General features: G+C 38.8%; 1 pseudogene; it reads right to left on the reverse strand.

Annotated features, from left to right (window-relative positions):
* Positions 1-619: 619 nt before the first annotated feature.
* LOC113254905 (heterogeneous nuclear ribonucleoprotein A1-like) lies at positions 620-13,646 on the reverse strand (annotated as a pseudogene).
* Between the last annotated feature and the right edge of the window lie 247 nt (positions 13,647-13,893).

The following is a 13,893-nucleotide window of genomic DNA, read 5'->3' on the forward strand; positions in this document are numbered from 1 at the left end:
ATATTTAGCCTGACATGTGAAGATCTCTGACTTAGCTATATCGTAACACTCCCGTCTTATTTTTCATTATTTGCGGAACTTCATGACTTTCTTTTTTTTTCTTTTTTAGAGAGAGAAGCACGTGCATAGGGTAGGGAGAGGGAGAGAGAAAGAGGGAGAGAGCAAAACTTAAGCATGTTCCAAGCCCAGCGCAGAGCCCAACTCCTGGCTCCGTTTCAGGATGCTGAGATATGACCTGAGCCAAAATCAAGAGTTGGATGCTTAACCAGGTCTGTCAGCTCTCTAGTGGTCTCTTGTTTTTATTTTTGTTTTAAAGATACATTTATTCAGGTCATGATCAAACTGTTTAGCAATCAACAGCATGGGTGCAAAAAAAAAAAAACTACATTAAAACCCTTTGTTGGAATGCTTTACACTTTCCACAGAACAAAAACTAAAATAACCTGTTATACAGTTAGTCACAAAGACAGTCCTCAAGTTTTTTGCCCAGACACATGAGTATTGTCTAAAACATGTCCTCTTTGTAGCAGCTAGGCCCTGCCACCACTGTGCTTAGCTGAGTTCACCAATCTGTTGTAACCTGTAGCTTCCCTGTCACTTCTCTGGCTCTCCTCTTCTGCTAAGTTTTGTTTCCTGGCAGTGATTCAAACGTTCTGCTACTGCCGTGGATACTGCTGCTGCTGCTGGAACCACCATTGCCACCTTGGTTTTGTGGTTTGGCGAAGTATTGGCCTCCACCACCATAGGGGCTAGAGCTTCTGCCTCCAAAATTTCCTCCTTTCATGGGTCCAAAATTTGAGGATTGATTGTTGCAATTGCCAAAATCGTTATAGCTTCTGTCACCTCCAGAGTTGCTTCCGTCATTACACGTCTGTTATAGCCATCCCCTCTGCCATCATATCCACCACCTTGACTGCCCCCAAAGCCACCTCACTGACTGAAGTTTCCTTCATGACCAAAGTTGTCATTCCCACCAAAACTACCTCCATAACCACAACCAAAGTTTCCAGAACTGCTTTGACCTCTTTGGCTGAATGAAGCACTAGCCATCTCTTGCTTAGATAGGGCTTTCCGTACTTCACAGTTGTGGCCATTCACAGTATGGTATTTTTGAATGACAGTCTTGTGTACAGAGTCATGGTCATCAAATGTTATAAAAGCAAAACCTCTCTTTTTGCCACTGCCTTGGTCCGTCATGATCTCAATCACTTCAGTTTTCCCATACTGTTCAAAATAATCTCTTAGATGCTGTTCTTCAGCATCTTCTTTAATGGCACCAAGAAAAATCTTTTTCACAGTTAAGTGGGCACCAGGTCTTTGAGAATCTTCTCTTGAGACAGCCCTCTTTGTTTCCACAACTCTTCTGTCCACCTTGTGTGGCCTTGCATTCATGGCTGCATCCACCTCCTCCACAAACCCAAGCCTCTGGAGCGCCTGGTGTTTGGATCGCTCATTACCACCCAGTCTGTAAGCACTCCCCATTGCTCAGAATGGCTCCTCAGACTCTTATCGGTTGTTTCAAAGCTCAAACCTCTGATGAAGAGCTTCCGCAGCTGTTCAGGCTTTTCGGGGGACTGACTTAGACATGACGTCAGTGGGAGGGGAGATTTTAATGATGCTTACTCTGCGGAGTCCATGGGCAGAAAAGCTTTCTTTCTTTTTTTTTTTTTTTTTTAAGATTTTACTTATTTATTTGACAGAGATAGAGACAGCCAGCGAGAGAGGGAACACAAGCAGGGGGAGTGGGAGAGGAAGAAGCAGGCTTATAGTGGAGGAGCCTGATGTGGGGCTCGATCCCATAACGCCGGGATCACGCCCTGAGCCGAAGGCAGGCGCTTAACCGCTGTGCCACCCAGGAGCCCCACTTTCTTTCTTTTTTTTTAAAAAGACTTTATTCATTCATTTGAGGGGGTGGAGGGGCAGGAGGAGAGAGAGAGAAGCAGACTCCCCACTGAGCAGGGAGCCCGCTGCGATGCTCCGTCCCAGGATCCTGAGATCCCTACCCGAGCCAAAGGCAAATGCCCAACCGACTGAGCCACCCAGGCACCTGCTACTGAAAATCTGTCTGAAGTTTTTGCAAGGTCTCTTTACTCTGCCAGCTTCAGTTTCCTTAGATATATGTGTTATAGTTAACTTCTACTGAGTAGCTTACATTTTAATCCTCTTAATAATATCTTTTGATGGAAAAAATTTTCTTGAGTCCAGTTTAGCAATCTTTTCCTTTAATGTTAGTCTTTCTTGTATCATATTTAAGAAAATTTTTCCCACCCCAAGATTGTGAGGATATTTTATGTAATCCTAGAAGCTCTGCAATCCATTGTAATTAATTTTTGTGGCTGATGTAAGTAGGTTGCAAAATTCAGTTTTTTTAACATGGATTTGTGGATAGTCAACCCATTTTCGTTTATTGAAATTACCATTTTTCCTTATCACTCTGCAATGCTATTCTTGTCAGAAACTAGTTGGTCACATAATTGTGGTAAGTTTCTGTATCCTATTCTTTTTTTCTATCCTTGTTCATATGCCTTATGGGATATCTTTTCCCATTTTTGAAAAGATTTTATTTATTTATTTGAGAAAGAACGAGAGAGATTGAGCTCATGAGCAAGGGGTGGGGAGGGTAGGGGTAGAGGGAGAGGGAGCCCGAAGTGGGGCTCAACCCCAAGACCCTGGGATCATGACCTGAGCCAGCTGAAAGCAGACACTTAACTGATTGAACAACCCAGGCACCATGTTTTTTCCCCAGTTTTATTGAGAAATAATTGACATATGTCACTGTATAAGTTTAAGGCACACAGCATGATGGCTTGATTTACGTATACTGTAAATATATTTACAATAATAATTGTAATTGAAATAATTACCACAATAGATTCTGCTAGCAACTATTTTCTCATATAGATACAAGAAAAAGAAAAGAAAGAAGAAAAGAATAAAGGAGAAAAAATGTTCTCCTTGCAATGAGAACTCTCAGGATCGATTCTAACACCTTTCTTCTATAACTGGAAGTTTGTACCTTTTGACCATCTTTCTCCGATTCCCCCTACCTACCTTCCCTGCCTGTGGAAACCACAAGTCTGATCTTTTTTTCTATGAGTTCGTGTTCTTGTTTTTCAGTTTGTTGGTTGGTTGGTTGGTTGGTTGCACATGTGAGTGACATCATATGATATTTGTCCTGTGTCTGATGGATTTCACTTAGCGTAATGCCTTCACGGTCCATTCATATTGTTGCAAATGGTAGGATTTCCTCATTTTCTATGGCTGAGTGTGTGTGTGTATATATATATATATGCATATACCACTTCTTTATCCGTTCATCCTTTGGTGGACACTTAGGTTGTTTCTGTGTCTTGGCCATTATAGATAATGCTGCTGTGAACATGAGGGTGCAGATATCTTTCCAAGTTAGTGTTTTCATTGTCTTTGGATAAATACCCAGAAGTGGAATTGCTGGATCATATGGTAGATCTATTTTTAATTTTTTGAAGATCCTCCATACTATTTTCCATGGTGGCTGCACCAATTTACCATCCCACCAACAGTGCCCAAGGGTTCCCTTTTCTCCACATCCCTGCCAGCATTTAGTATCTCTTGGTTTTTTGTTGATGGCCCTTATACTAGGCATGAGGTGATATTGCATTGTGGTTTTCATTTGCATTTCCCAGTGATTAGTGATGTTGAGCATCTCTTCACAGACATTTGCAGAAATGTCTATTCACAAAGAAATGTCTTTGCTCATTTTTTTAACTGGGTTACCTGGGTTTTTTGCTACTGACTTGCATGAATTCTTTGTCCATTTTGGATATTAACCCTTTATTAGATACATGGTTTGTAAAGACTTGTAATATTGTAAATATTTGTTAAAAGAAGAATTATCTTTTCACTGTGGAGAAGCTTTTTAGTTTGATGTAGTCCCATTTATTTATTTTTTTATTTTGTTGCTTGTGCCTTAGGTGTCATGTCCAAAAACTCATTACAAAGAACCGTGTCAAGGAACTATGTTCCTATGTTTTGTTCTAGGAGTTTCATGACTTCAAGCTCACATTTAAGTCTTTAATCTCTTTTGAGTTCATTTTTGTGAGTGGTCTAAGATCCAGTGGGCCCAGTTTCATTCTTTACCTGTGAATATCCAATTATTCCAGCACTGTTTTTTGAAAAGACTGCATACTGAACTTTATATGTAATGTGGTTTTCTATATAACACCTATTTGGCCCTCATAGATGCACTAACTTTGTTTACTGTTTTGCACAGTATATGCAGGTTTCCCCTGTATGATTCTTGTCTTTCCTATTGGATGATGTTTCTTCACTTTGTAGAGGCCCATCCTATGGCTTTGGAAAATCCACCCTGACCTCTCTATTGGACCACTTTGGTCTCATTGAAATAGGTCTTTAATGCTGCTAAGACTCTAACTGGAGTTGAAATATTCTTCTCTTTCTTGGGCTTGCTTTTTTGGTAGTCAAAGAATGTTGACAATAGTGGAGATGAGCACTTGCAATTTAAGTGTCAATGAGGTACTGAGATTCAAAGTTCCTCATGATTCCGGTAACATCATCATCACAAGCACCTCATAGTTAACCTTAGGGAATGTAAATACTATTTTATTATCAACACAGCTTTAAGGCAAAGTAAATGTCAGGTGGCAACATGCCTTTCCAAGATTTCCAATTGTTCTCTGGAATAACTATGTTCCTCACAGGACTAGGAAGAACATTCATCTGTTCCAACTTTAACTCTTGTGTTTAAATCTCACCTATTAGTGGGCATCTATCTAGTCAGTGCTTAAATCCTTCAGGTGATAGATCAGGGTCAGCAGTTGCTTATACTGGTGCTGAAACCTCTCTTGGAATTTCGATTAATTTATCTTAATCCTTGACTTCAGAATAATTCTACTTTATTATCTCCATGATCCTCCTTCAAATGTTTGTTAATAACATCTCTAGTCCACTTTAAATTTTCTTTCTGCCAAATAATCCAGTCCATCAACTACTTCTCATTTGATAGTGCTTCAAGTTTTCCCTCCTCAGCATGTTTCCATTTTGTCTTTGTGCTTTCGAAAAAGAACTACCTGGAAGGCTACTCCAGGACCGTCTGACCACTGCAGTGGCCTGAGGTCTGCTAGCTCCCCCACACCTTTCCACTCCTGCTCACTCAGTGCACAAAACTCTAGTAATTAGGTCTAAAATCTCATAAATTATCTTCTGACTCAAAGCTGCACTTTCACTTCATCACACAAAATGTAAGTACTTCTTTCCCCGCCTCATAGGATGCTGCTAAGTTTCTTTTCTTGTGTCTGTTCTTTTGTTGGCACTCAGCCTGTCACTTCATTGGGGTAAGCCAGATGGGGAAGTACCTCAATCTCACTGCTTTCAGAGCACATCGAAATTTTATAACTGATGTAGTTTTTCATTCAACAAATACATGTATAGACTTATTATATGTTAGGTATTGGCAGAAGGGATATGTGGGTTGGAAGGTGAACAAAATGTGAGGAGTTGGAGACAAAGAACAACATCTGTTTCAAGAAGTTTTGCTCTGAAGAGAGTGAGAAATAAGAGTCTTTGCTGGAGGTGGACATGGGATTAAAAGGAGTTTTAAGGTGCGAAGTGATGTATTTCAAATAAAGGTTTATGAAGACAACTGTCAGGCCCATCCTAAATACTTTTTTTTTTCAGGCTCAAAATTCTGAGTTCCTTTAGTCATTCACCAGAGTGGCAAGAAAATAATGTCTTAGACCCTCCTTAGGGCTTTCTAGAGTTCAACACATAAAAGACAGGTGATGAGTATCCCTGTTGGGGTAATAAAGGAAGAAAACACCTTGAGAAAATGTATTTTTGTCCTGCTAAGAAATAGCAGAAGCAACTGTAGAGCTCAAGAGGGAAATTTCTTCTAACATTAGGGATCCTAGTAGTGGATTTCCAAATAACAGTTACTAAAGAAGCACGTTTCAGTATTGTGTGGAGATGGTCTTCTCTGGCTTGGCTGCACTTGAGGATCCATAGGAAGAATAACGAGACTCTGCTAGGCAGATGGAGTTGCTCCTTTATCTTTGCAAACCCTGCACTTATGCATGCTTCTAGTATAGAATGTTAAACTGGGAATTCTAATTTTTTCACTTTTTTTCTCTCTCTCTTCTACTAAACTACTAGAGGTCATGACCTTTTGTTTTTCATCTCCGGAGTCAAGCACAACTGTTCAGTATAAAGGTACCTGATACTAAATTTTACTTCTGAACCAGTATTACACTATATGTTAACTAACTAGAATTTAAATAAAGAAACAACAACAAAAAAAGGTACCCGATAAAATGGGAAAAATCCATTCACCCTAACCATTTGAGAGCACAGTATACTTTAATAAATTTACAAAGAAATGGCGGAAGAGATAACATCACATACCAGACAACAAAATACTGAAAAAACCACACCTTAGAATCTTTAGCAACGTTTGCCTTTAGAGCCGCTTTTATGTAGTCTTTCTCGGTCAGTTCACCCCCAAGCTGAAGCCAAGCCCGCAAATATTTGGTTGCTCCTTTTCCTTTTTCTTCTTTTCTACCCCTTCCACTTAAGAATAAAACAACCAGTTTCTTTTCTTATCTAAAACGGAGCCAAGTGACATGTAGGTCCTCGATACCACACCTAGATCATTTTTTTCAGGGTCTTTTCCCAATAAAGATGGAAGTTTCCCCAAGATAAATTCTGGTGCCACCTGTTAAGTTAATAACATTTCCAGCACATTACATAATAATTGAAGGCCCAGTCTTTGAAGAACAACCTAATTTCAGATCTACCTGTGTGACTCTCAGCAAAATTTCACATTTATGACCCTCAGTTTTTAGTCTTTTCTCTAACATCCCTGGTGCTGATGAGTTTTGGAATTCAGATATTTTCTCAATTTTAGAAAAGTCATTTGATGCTCATACTGTTTATTACAGAAAACTCCATGGTGTCTAGGGTAGCACTGTCTGGTCAAACACAGTAGTAATTCTGCAGCAAAACAAAAATATAAAGAAAATAAATAGCCTTAAGTCATCTCTTGATAGGCTTTGCTATCAAATGAGTTACAAAATAAACCAGACAAAACCTCCAGTTCTCAGAAGTCTGTAGGGTTTGGAATGATGAATTAGAGATTGTGGTCTTATATCTACTTCATGGGCTTGTCACAGGGCATAAAGAGGATGACACTAAAGGCTTAATACATGGTTATTATTACTACTGCTGCCCTACTTCAGCCAGCTCGTGTTAAACTTAGGATCAACTTCCTGCCATTTCTTTTCCCTCTTATTGGTAAAAATCTTTCCATATTGTGTATTTAATTTATAGAAAACTTCCAAACTGCTTTTATCTTAAGTTTTTTGTTTTTTTTTTTTTTTTTTTTTTTTTTTTTTAAGCAGTAAGCCTTCAGTGTTGCAGACCACCTCCGTTAGACCCAGCACGGTTGTGAAGACCTCCCATTCTTGCTTCCCTATTGACAGAGTCCTGAGTCTCACTTTCCCGCAGCTTTGCCTTCTCCCAGACTGGCACTGGTTCCTTTCCAGGAATTATTAACTAAGAGTTTAAGCAGGGGAGAAGGAAGCCTTCCAGTTGGCAAATATAAATGTTTACTGAAAGAAAAGAAAATATTTTTATGACATATGAGAACAAAGAAAAATTTTTATAGCCAAAGGTAGAAGCTTGTATTTGGGCACAGAAGATCAATATGCAACTGACCACATTTCAAATAAGGAAGTACAGGATGAGTATGGAACAAACAGAGCAAGAGGAAGAGGATGTCAAGAAAGTTAAAATAAATGGAACAGGTTTTGATTTCTGGCCCTACTGTTCTTTTTAAAAAAAATTTTAAAGAGATTTTATTTATTTGAGAAAGAGAGAGTGAGAGAGAGCAAGAGCAGGGGGAAGAGGGAGAAACATACTCTCTGCTGAGCAGGGAGCCCGATGCTGAGTTCTATCCCAGGACTCTGGGATCATGACCCTCACTGAAGGTAGACGCCTAATTTACAATCGAGCCACCCAGGTGCCCCTGGCCCTACTGCTCTTAAACTAACTTCTCACATTTTATTAGTGAATTCATTCTTGCTGGTTTTAATGATCCTTTGTTAGTCTTTCTCACATCTCTAGATACATAGTATACGTCACCAGACTCTACCTGCTTTCATTCTACCATGGGGTGTTTCCACTGAGGCCTTGAAATCTTTTCAGACATACTTGATAAAACAAATCTGATTATCTCTTATGTCAATCCTTCTTTTCCAGACTTCTCCCGTTTTCTTGAGAGCATCATCATTATTTTGGATCTTAGGCCTAGAGGCATCTTTTGTGGCTACTTTTCTGTGGCCCTAGATCTAACCAACCACCAGTTTTCCTAGTTCATCTTTTAATCTACATCCTGTTTCTATTCCTCTTCCACCACTCTGTCCCATGCCCAGATCATTTCCCTGTGTTCTTTCAGATGGGCTCTGTTGTGTGCTACAGTGTGCATCAAATGGTCAAAGAAGCAGAGGACCTGGATTTATGAGTTGGTTTGACCACTCACCAATAGTGTATTCTCTGTCTCCTCTCTGTACCTCACCACTTACCTTTGTCCCCTGACAGTCACCAAGTCATGTTGAGCATACTTTCAACATATGGACTCTGTTCTCTTTCTGATATAGTGTCTGTCTATTTCCCTAATTCAGACCATTATTTACTCTTTGAAACAGTTTCCTAACTGCTCTCACTACCTCTTACTATCCTAGGCAAACTTTTGAGTTTTGGATAGTTTTAGATTTATAGAAATGTTGAAAAGATAATACAGAGAGTCCATGTATACCCCTTATCCAGTTTTCCCTACTCTTAACATTTTACATTATCTTGGTACATTTATCATGACTAAGGAAGCAACACTGACACATTACTATTAACTAAACCTCAGACTTGATTCCGATTTCACTGTTTTTTCCATCAATGTCCTTTTCCTGTCCCAGAATCTAATCCAGGATACTATATTGAATTTACTAGTCATGCTTCCTTAGTCTCCTCTGGTCTGTGACACTTTCTCATTTATTCCTTATTAATATACCCTGCTTATTCCTGGACAAGTTTTGTGGAGCACTAGCCATTTTTAGAATATCTCCTCAGTTTGGATTTGTTCAATATTTTTCTCATGGGTAGACTGGAGCTGAGGATTTTGGATGGGGAGAGAGAGCATCACAAAAATAAGACACCCTTCTCGCCATATACCATGGGTGTGTGCTATTCATATGACTTGCCATGATGGTGTTAAACTCTGTTACTTGGTCCAAGTAGTACTTGCTAGTTTCCTCAACTGCAGAGTTATCTTTTATCCCTTTTCACAGTCTATTATTTAGCACAAAGTCAGTAAATGTGGCCCACATAGGGGAGAAGGGAAGTTAAGCTCCATCTCCTCGAGCGTGGAGAATCTATATAAATTATTTTGAATTATTCTCTAAGGAAGAATTGTCTCTTCTCTTGTTTTATTTATTCATGTATCCAATAATTTATTTATATCAATATAGAAGGACAAAGTTTCATGGATATTTATTGTTGGTTTTGGTTATAATTCAGTACTACATTGTGTATTTTTTTAGTGAAATTGTTCCAGTTTCTGCCAAGGGGAGTGCTTTCCGCTCCTGTAGCCTTGCAGCATGCTCTAATTCTTTTGTTTTCTGCTCAGTTCCTTAGTTTCAGGCACTGTAAGATATTTGGTGAGCCATCTTGTATTTTGCCTGCGTCAGCCCTAGAATCAGCCATTTCTCTCCTGCCAGCTTTTTAATCTTCTAATCTGTTCTTCACTCGGAAGCAGAATGATCACATAACTCTCTTAACCATTTTCATTAACCCCTTTTTTAGTTACAATAAAATGCATAATTGCTCATTTGTAATTTGTCCCTCACCACTAGGAACCAACTTACCTTCATTTAGTGTAGATTTCATTTCTTCTGGGAAGCCATCTTCTACTCATCCCAACTCCCCAGACATGGGTTTAAAATCTTTTCTATGCATTTCCTTTGTGCTCTGTCCACCTGGTAGTAGGCTCTGAATAAACTACACTGAATGAAAAATATTATGATCTTTACAATGGCAACTAACCATAGTGTCCTCATTTGAAAAATGGGTATTTGAAATCCTTACAGATTAATAGTTTGAATGCAGTGAGGTAGGTTTGTGAAAATTCTATGTGAATTTTAATCAACTCCCAGATATAAGTTATGCTAGCAAATAGAAGTGAGGAATGAAATAAGTTTCATTACTTTTAAGGCAGTGGTCTTGAAGAATTGACCCCTTTATCATTATGTAATACTCTTCTTTATTTCTTATGACTTTCCTTTGAAGTCAGTTCTTTCTGAAATTAATATAGCTGCTTTGATTACTGTTAACATGGTATGTTTTTCTCCATCCATTTACTTTTAATCTGTGTCTTTGTATTTAAGGAGGGTGTTTGGTTTTTTGTTGTTGTTGTTGTTGTTGTTGTTTGTTTGTTTTGTAGAAAATATACAGCTGGGTTGTGGTTTTTTTTTTATCCACTATGACAATCTCTTATTTTTTTGTGTATATATGTATATGCATATGTGTGTGTATTTTTGAGAGACAGAAAGAGCAAGCACGAGCAGGGGGAGGGGAATGGGGGAGAGCAAGTGGACTCCACACTGAGCATGGAGCCCAACTTGGGGCTTGTTGCGGGGCTCGATTCCATGACCCTGAAATCATGAGCTGAGCCAAAATCAAGAATCATACGCTTAACCAATCGAGACACTCAGGCACCCTGACAATCTTTTGTCTTTTAATTGGTGCATTTAGACCACTGACATTCAAAGTAATTATTGATATAGTTGGATTAATATCTACCGTGTTCAGTGCTGTTTTCTGGTTTTTTGGCTGTGTTCTTTGTTCTTATTTTTGTCTTCTATTCTTTCCTGCTTTTGGGGATTTTAACTGAACGTTTTGTATGATTCTGTTTTCTCTCATTTCTTAGCATATCAGTTATACTTTTTAAACTTTTTTTAGTGGTTGTCTTAGAGTTTGCAATATACATTTAAGATTTGGTCCATTTTCAAATAACACTATACCACCTCATGGGTAGTGTGAATACTTTATAATAACAAAATAATCCCAACTCTTCCCTCCTGTTCCTTGTGTCATTACTGTCATTCATTCCACTCATATATAAGCATACATAAATACATGTATAATATATACATATACATAAATATGCATGATCAAATACATGGTTGCTATTATTATTTTGAACTGTTAGATAATTAAGAATAAAAATAATGCAAGTTTTTATTTTACCCTCACCTATTCCTTCCTCGATACTCTTCCTTACTTTATGTAGATCCAAGTTTCCGACCTATATTATTTTCCTTCTCTCTGAAGTACTATTTGAAAACACTTTTTACAAGGCAGGTCTACTGGCAACAAATTTTCTCAATTTTTATCTAAAAAAGTATTTATCTTTCTTTCACTCATTAAGGATATTTCACATATGCATATACATATATACACTAAGGATTTTAGTTGGTGGGATTTTTCTTCCAACACTTTAATTATTGTGTTCCACTCTCTTCTTGCTTGCATGGTTTCTGAGAAGTCAGATGTAATTTTTATCTTTGTTTCTCTATAGGTGAGCTGGTATTTTTCCTCTGGCTTCTTTCAAGATGTTTTTCTTTATCTTTGATTTTCTTTCTTTCTTTAAAATGTTATGCATAGGTGAAGGGGTTTTTTGGCATTCATCCTACACGGTGTCCTCTGAGCTTTCTGTATTCATGGTTTGGTGTCTGAAATTAATTTGGGGATGTTCTCAGTCATTGTTTCAAATATTTCTTCTGTTCCTTTCTCTTTCTTCTCCTTCTGGTATTCCCATTAAATGCATGTTATACCTTTTGTAGTTGTCCCAAAGTCCTTGGATATTCTATGTCATTTTTCAGTCTTTGTTCTCTTTCTTTTCAGTTTTCAGGGATTATATTACTATATCAGTTAGTTTAGAGTGTCCATCCTAAGCCATGCGCGGTCTACTTCTAAGCCTATCAAAAGCATTCTTCATTTTTGTTATAGTGGGTTTTTTTTTATCTCTAGGATTTCTTTTTGGTTCTTTCTTAGGAGTTCCATCTCTCTGCTTATATTGCCCTTCTTGCATACTGTCTACTTTATCTATTAGAGCTCTGAGCGTATTAGTCATACTTGTTTTAAATTCCTGGTCTGATAATTCCAACATCACTTCCATGTCTGGTTCTGATGCTTTCTCCATCTCTTCCCATTGTGTTTTTTGCCTTTGGATGCCTTGTTTTTTTGTTTTTAATACCTGGATATGATGTACTAGGTAAAAGGGACTGTTATAAGGTGGCCTTTAGTAATGTGGTGGTGAGGAGAGGGAGGGAAAGTGTTCTATGCCTTATGATTAGGTCTCAGTCCTAGTGAGCCAACACCTCTAGACCATGAACTTCACAAATGTTTCTCAGTTTTTGTTCTCCCCACTTAGATGGGACAGGATGGCTAAATGGCCTGTAGTAGCTGGGTATTTCTCTTCCCCACATCAGTTAGGCTCTGATAATACCCCAGTTGGTAGGCTATAGTTAAAAAGTTTCCCCTAACAGCATGCCTTGTTAAAAAGAACAGAATGCTCTGGCACATTTTGAAATGGTGCCTTTTCCCCTTTCCTCTGCTGGAAGCCCAAAGGATTTTTCTGTATATACTGTAGGAATCCTGTCAAGCCCCTGGAGATAAATCTTACAATATTGTGGAGTCTTCTGGAGTTTTTAACTCTCAGACTTGTCCACACAAAGCTTCCAGCAATTCATCAATTACAGTTCAGGGTTTCCTACCCCAGTACTGGGGTGCCATAGCAATTTCCACTGATGAGCCTCTGCTCTGGTAGTGCGTGATTGCCTGAAATTGCCTGGCTGTCTGTCCAATTTTGCAGCAGCAGTTTGACAGATCCAAGAAGAATTGTTGATTTTTCAGTCTGTTCAGCTTTTTACTTTTTGGGACAGAATGGCAACTTGCCGGCTCCTAACACTGGAACCCGAATCAGCTCTGTCCCTTCTAAATGCTATCTGCTATTGTTAATGATAATGTCTTGGAAGTCCTGGATTTGGCATCCATGCTAAGAAATGCAGAGGATTGAATATTAATGCAGCCTGTGTTCTGCAGAAAGTCTCCTTGTTTATCACACTTCTGGCATTACAAATCTTGAAAGTCTCCCTCTACACTGCTAAATATTTAGGGATGCTGTAAAAATCTCTGAGAATTAGAGACTTGCAAGGCTTCCAAGTTTATTGGTCAGTTTGATTCTCTGCCATCACTCCATGTACAACCCCTCCCCCAGATACACACACACACACCCAAATCCATTGTAATAGTTTCCACACCTTCTCCTACATTTAAGATAATGTTTCTTTTAGCTGGCTTATCATCTGAGAAGTAGATCAAAACCGGAAATGATAAGCCCTCCCTTCCCTTTTTTAACTTTGTAATTCCTTATCTTCCTCTAGCAGGGTGCCTAGCACAAAGATATTCACTAACCTATTGTCTGTTGCTTTGCTTTGTTTTGTTTTTGGGACAAACTGTAGCGCCATCTCTGAACTGGCCAGAAGAGGGCACTGGTGACCATTTTTAAAATGATTCGTTTCAAATTTCACAAACCCCATGGTTTCCTATAGTTTTTCCTTTTATTCTGCCCTGGCAGAAATAAAATGTACAGGGACACCTGGGTGGCTTATTCAGTTAAGCGTCAGTCTTCGGCTCAGGTCATGATCCTAGGGTCCTGGGATCTAGTTCCATGTTGGGCTTCTTGCTCAGCAGGGACCCTGCTTCTCCCTTCTGCCTGCCACTTCCCCTGCTTGTGCATTCGTGCTCTCCCTCTGGCAAATAGATAAGTAAAATCTTTAAAAAAAG

Source organism: Ursus arctos, unplaced genomic scaffold (genome assembly GCF_023065955.2).
Source record: "Ursus arctos isolate Adak ecotype North America unplaced genomic scaffold, UrsArc2.0 scaffold_5, whole genome shotgun sequence".
Lineage (NCBI taxonomy): Eukaryota > Metazoa > Chordata > Mammalia > Carnivora > Ursidae > Ursus > Ursus arctos.